Here is a 6,832-nt window from a genome sequence, read left to right as displayed (position 1 = left end):
AATTAACAGACCATTTCCACATTATGTTTTATACACAGCAACAAATACATCTAGTTTTAAAGTTTATTATGTCAAATCCTGCTGCAAGCTTTGGTGCATTCTTCTATTGGTTGTCCCTTAAATGCTTTCTACTGAAGTCCACTGAAGTGGTGTTTATCTTTTAGGGTGGAGTTCATGAAGGATCTGGATAAAATCATGACAATGTGTTTTCATAAACACAAACAGCTGCTACAAATGATACTGTGTAATAATAGCTGTTTAAAAAAAAAAACAAGTATTGTAACATTTAAATAAGATAAAAGAAAAGATAAGATAAGATAAGATAAGATAAGATAAGATAAGATAAGATAAGATAAGATGTGCCCACACTGCAATGAAAACACACCTGACAACTATCTCCATGTCTTGTGGTCCTGCACACCTGTCCGCAGGTTCTGGCTTCAGGTATGTGTGGACATGTCAACATGGTTTAAATGTAATATTCCTGCAAACCCCACACTGTGTCTACTAGGTGACTTGGGTGACATTAATATGGCAATTAACTCTGCACATATGATACGCACAGCATTATGCATCGCAAAGAAAACTATCCTTGTGAACTGGAAAACCAAAAATAATCTGTGGGGGCCAGCAGTTGGAGTCGCCTCGTGGTGGGGGGTGAGGCCACTGGTGGCGCCTGGGTCGGTGGGCATCGGTCCTGGGCTATTCCGGGGGGGCTGGGCAGGGGTTCTGGGCTCTGATGCCTGGGAGTGGTCCTCCTCCCTCCGGGGTGGTGGGGTCCGTATGTGCCGGGGGTCTGGGCCTGCCCGGATGTGCTGTCATGGTGTGGGTTGGTGCATGCCCTGGTGTCTTGTTGTCGCCCTGGGACCCAGGCTATGGCCCGGGGGCAGGAGGGGTGTAGGGGTTTGAAGGACGGCTGAGTGGGATTCGGGGGATTATAGGGGGAGGTGCTGGGGTGTGAGACAGGGATGCTTGTATGTTGTGTGTGTGTGTCTATGCTTTGGATGATGTTTGTGTGGGTGTGGGGGTATGTTTGTGTACATGCGTATGCATGTGCTAGGATGAGTCGGAGTGTGTCTGGGGAGTGAGAGTGGGAGGTTTGTATGCTGTGTGAGTGTTTATATTGTGTGGATGGGGCTGAGGAGGCATGTATGTGTTAGGATGAGCGGGAGTGTACAAGGAAATAGGTGTGTGCATGTGTTTCTGTGTGTGGTTGGAGCGGGGTTAAGTGCACTTGTGGGGGGGGCCTGGGAGGGCCTGGGGGTGGTGTGCCATGGGTCTGCCGCTGTCCCCATCCTCTCATTCCCCGTTAGGCATGTGGGGGGGTGGGTACCTTGTGGGGTCGGTGACGGCTCACTGGCTGTGGTCCCTGAATGGCCTGGGGATAGAGGATGGGTTTCAAGGAATAAAATTGTTTTCAATTTGGACCCAGTTCTTTTTGCCAGAGTGAGGTCCAGAGAGTCAGGGGTGATGCCAATCATGGCCCCAGCTTTTTTAATCAACTTGTTAATTTTATTTTTGTCATCTGCACAAATGCTGCTTCCCCAACACAACACAGCATAGAAAATAACACTGGCTAAAATTCCCTGATAAAGAAGGCTTCTGCTTACATTAAAAGATATATTAAAATATGCTCACTGCTCTTTTAAGCTTTTATTAATCATACATTTATTAATGCTGCACAAGCTATTTAAACATGCTAAATGGATCTGTAGTTTAACATTTGGTATAGCCACTTACTGTGAGGGAGTTCCTGGTCTGGGTCAAAACTGACCTAAACCATACTGAAAATTGGCATAAAATGAATGCTTAGGGTTTGATCATATAAAAAGAGTTTTGAATAGTATAATAGTATGCTGTTAACTGTTTGTTTTGAAGAACAGTGAGATTATGAATTGTAAAGATGATATATGCATGTGCATGTTAGTCATATTGCTGTGCAATTTAGTAAAAACAACTTTGAATAACTATGTTCCTGTTACATGCAATATATTTGAGCACACTTGAGGGCAGCAGTTATTGTTCCCCGTCCAGCTTTATGTTCCGTTATAAATGAGTATACTGGGGGGAGGATCACAATTATTTTAAGTTTCGTTATAACTGCTCACTCACATGTTGGGAAAAGGTGGTTAGAAGTTTCTATATTTCTTCAGAGAGAAGTATCTCAAAACGTATGCCCTAAATATAATTATGTCGTAAATATTCATAAAAGATCAAATATTCGACATCCATATTTAGCAAAAGTATGTTGACCTCTAGGATTCGTAGTTTTGTGACATTCTTTTTTCTTCACTTCAAAAAAGTAATGATTTTTCCAGCTTTCAGAGGAATATTGATTTAATTTTGTTTTGTAGTTAATACTTATTTTCAGATGTGGTTTGGTAAATGTAGAACAAAAAGTAAATTAAGTTGTGTTTGGTTAAATATTTCTCCCTTTTAGTAACTAACTGGCGTTGCGTTTAATCTTTGGAAAGTGTGATTAGCGTCAGTTACAAGGAGGTAAACCCCACATTTGTGCTTTTATGAAAGATGTCATACAGATAAACATCTCCTCTTCCTTCTCCTCCTCCACTTTTAGAAAAAAAAAAGTGGGCAAGAACATAGACTATAGCGCGAAACACTTAGCTGAAATGTGATGCTTGACACAAACAGGATAGTGTGCTTTCCGGACTATTTCGCAATTTCCCATGTACAATCTTTTGGATTAAATTTGCAGGAGCAGGAAACTGACCAGCAAGTTTTCAAAGTAGTCATTGAAAACACTGCAGACCCAGTTCAGAATAAAATAACGTTGTAACTGGGGCACGAGTAGAAGCAGAAACATAAAAAACAAGTGTGTAATAGTCTTTGTGGGCAGAACTGAAGCAGAATCACTTGTTAATGACTAAAAACCTCTTTACAGCAGCTAATGTTTGAAGAAATACATATTCTCCGAAGTTTTAAGAATGAAACTACTGTGTTTGTGTGGACATTAGGGTTTTCGAGTAAGATTTTCCCGTAATTCGCCCGCAAACACACTTCCTGTTCTGCGACACCCCTTTCACTTTCCATATTGTGCGATTTCATTGTAAGTTTCTGTTTTCTGGGAAGTGAAACTCATGTGGAGAGGGATGAAGGAATTTGAGGTCAGCAGGGTTTAAGGAATCTCGTTGTGCTAAACCATAAAAGTGCAGCCAGATGGTGAAACTTCAAGTGTTTTTAATCCACAATGTGAATATGTTTGAAATTCGCATTTATGCATTAAATGAAACTTCGAACCTGACTCTGCAGAGGTAAATTTATTGATTTGTCTTAGTGCACAGTGACAAAGCTTTATAGCAAACTAAATCCGTGTCATACAGTTTAACAATGACTACACACTTTGACATTCTGATGAAAGCTCTGCCAGATTAAATCTGATAAGCTGTAATAATTGTGTGAACATAATAGTGTTCAAACATAGCAACACAATTACAGATTTTGTACTTTAACACTTCCCTTTAAAAGCTGCGTGTAATCTGTGCAGTGGGAGTAAAGTTTATCTTGCTGTTGCCAGGAACTGCATGCATACTGTTGCACAATTCAGAAGAATAAGACTATTTCACATGAATGGTGTCAGAGTGAATAAGAAGTAGGAAAACTTATGAGGATAACTACAGTCCTCTCAGTCCTTAGAAATGTCTGCTCACCGCATTTATTTAAAAAACAGGATGTCTAAGAACATTTTTGCTCAACATTCTTTAAATGTAAACAGTACAACCCTTTCCTGTTGCTTATCTGTCTGCTTCCCCAAAAGTTTTATGTGCTCTTTACACCAAGTCCCAGCTTCCAGTATCACACATAACCTTTGAAATTACACCATACAGTTTTATCTAAAGCATTTGTAGATTATGCAGTGGTTAGCAGATGTTTGCAGATAATATTGAGGTTGTCTTGTCGGTGTGCCTGAGAGCATTTTGGTCAATGAGTCCAGGTTTAGGTTAGGCAAGGCAAGGCAAATTTATTTGTATAGCACATTTCATGTACAAGACAATTCAAAGTGCTTTACATAAAACATACAGCAAGTGCATTAAATAAACAAAGATTAAAAGAAATAAAATTAATTAAATAAAAACAGAAAGAAAAGGCTAGATAGACTTACAAAACATGCCCCATACTGCAATACATTCTGGAAACATTAGATATTTAGGCATAAACATTTCTCCCAGATTATCAGAATTAACAAAGCTAAATTATGTCCAGCTATTTAAAACAGTAGAGGATGATCTCTCACGGTGGGGGGCCTTATCCATATCACTCATGGGAGGTTTGCCACAATTAAAATGATAGTTCTACCTAAAGTCAACTACCTATTTTCAATGATACCCACTAAACCATCCTCCAGCTGGTTTAAGTCACTATGGAAAAACAAGCCACCACGGCTCATCCTCAGGAGGGAAGCTGGCATCCCTCTAGTCTTACGTCCCCGTTCTTCACTCTCTCACACACACATGCAGGGCTTTGAGAGGTGTGTACGTTGTGCTGGGTGGACCAGAGGGGGCCATCTCAGTAGCCTCCTTGGCTGCACCCTGTGTCCGCTCACCTCTCAGTTTTAATTACACTTAGACATTAAAACACAACAACACAACACAAACAACTTTTGGGTGGAGTGCCATGTTGTGCATGGTGGGCGGGGCTGCTCGTGTGGTCTCCCTCCCAGCATGGTGTGGTTACTGCCCCTCAATTTTAATCGCAAACAACATACAAATAGTCATGAGCAGGCAGGGTGAGGGCGATGGGGCTCTTTCACACACCTGTTTCTTGGGCGCCACGGGGGGAAGGCAGGGGGTTGCTTGGAGTTCACTAAAAGGGTAGAGTGACCCCAATCTTCATCTCCTCAGAACTCGTGATAGTGGGTGCAGGCTGGTTCTTGTACAAATCAGATCTGGAACTTAACTAACCTAGCATCTTTGAAGATAACATAGGTTGTTTACGACACCAATCTACAGATTTACACACCTGAGATGTGTAAATCTGAGATTCTGAGGGGAAGAAGGGATTCACTATGTCTTGACCTTATCTGGTCAGCGTGACCCCCAAGTATTAATTTAAAGGTATAAAACTTTGTCCTGACTTTGGTCCAGCAGAGTCCTCAGCAAGTAATGACGGTTACTGTCACTTACTTGCAAGCAATTATTTCTTCATTTTTTCTTCAATAAAACTTTGTTATACTTTTACACATTTCAGACTCTTGGTGATTAATTTTTCTGCAACACCTCTTCCTTTTTTCTAGTTTCCTTTTTACTTCTCTTCCTTTTTTTGTCCCCTCCGGTCAGGTCCAGCAAGATTACATAAATTTGATCAATCCAAACAAATAAATTAGAAGAATATATTTAAATAAATACAGAAAATAAAAATGCTAATTTGTTCGGCACAACACAGCAGCCAGGCCATCGTTCTGTTTGCTCCTGATGACCTGAAGCCAGTTAACACTGTTTTAAACTGTATTTTAGACTTTAAGTCATGGATGGCAGAGAACTTCTTACAGCTCAATCAGGACAAAAGGACAAAACATTTGAACTATCTGTCCTAAAGACAAGAGAGAAATCCTTTTTTATCAAAATTACAAAACTTTAAATATTCTCAGTGTGTTAGAAACCTGGGTGTCCTTTTTGACTCTGAGCTGGATTTTATTCCACACGTTAGAAATGTCACAAAGACTGGATTTCATCATCTTAAAAAAATCACCAGTGTCCGCCCAGTTCTCTCTCTTGCCAGCACGGAGATGCTGATGCATGCTTTTTCTAGTAGATTAGGTTACTGTAATGCTCTGCTCTCTGGTCTTCCCAAAAAGTCTATTTCTTTCTTACAATTACTCCAGAACTCAGCAGCACATGCTTGACAAGGACCAGAGGGCAGAAACATGTTACACCGGTTTTAAAATCGCTGCATTGGCTCCCCAAGAGTTTCAGGATTGATTTCAAGGTTCTTACAGTTGTTTATAAATGTCTTGGGCCTTCTTATTTATCAGATCCTGCTTTTAGATTATGAACCCTCGCGGACCCTGAGGTCCTCTGGTACCGGCCAATTAGTTGTTCCCAAAGTCAGAACCAAGACTTATGGTGAGGCCTTGTTCTACCACTACAGGCCTTAACTGTGGAACAGTCTGCCAGAGAACCGCAGGGGTGCAGAGACTGTTAATGTTTTTAAAAAGAGGCTTAAGACCTTCATTTTTAGTCTAGCTTATACCTGAATTTTTTTTGTTTTATTTTTGCTTATTTAACCATATATTTTTCTATTACTTTTATATGGCTTTCTGTTTTATTGTTTACTGTTATATTGCTTCATTTTTACCCAAGTACAGTTTTTAAGCACTTTAATTTAATTTTAATTTTATTGATATTTTTCCTGAACTCCTTTATTTGTATCTTTATTCTTGTCACTCTTATCAGTTCTTATTGTTTATAAGTGTATTTATTCTTTTTTTTATTGATTAACTCCAGTGTTTCCTCTTGGGGTTCCTTCATACCAGTAGCTCTGCCTGCTCTGTCTGTGGGGTTGTTGCCATGGTGACTGCCCTTGTCTGGGTGGCTGGGGGTCCTGCACTGCAGCCCTGTCGCTGTGGTGTGGACCCCGGCCTGTCCTCACCTGGGTGGTTTCTGTGGTGGTGCCCTCTGTGGTCATGGGTGGGCTGGCTTCCGGTGTGACTGGATCCCCAAGGTATGGTTTCTTCACAGCAGCGTCAAGCCAGATGTTTTCATTTTATTTTTTTCAGACAGTTATTAGTGATAAGACTTCATGTTTGTACAGATTGGGGTATGGGCGGGTGGGGGGGAGTGTGAATGCGCTTGGATTGTATGAGTGTGAGTTTGTA

Source organism: Melanotaenia boesemani, chromosome 5 (genome assembly GCF_017639745.1).
Source record: "Melanotaenia boesemani isolate fMelBoe1 chromosome 5, fMelBoe1.pri, whole genome shotgun sequence".
In the NCBI taxonomy this organism is placed as follows: domain Eukaryota; kingdom Metazoa; phylum Chordata; class Actinopteri; order Atheriniformes; family Melanotaeniidae; genus Melanotaenia; species Melanotaenia boesemani.
This window is presented reverse-complemented; position numbering follows the sequence as displayed.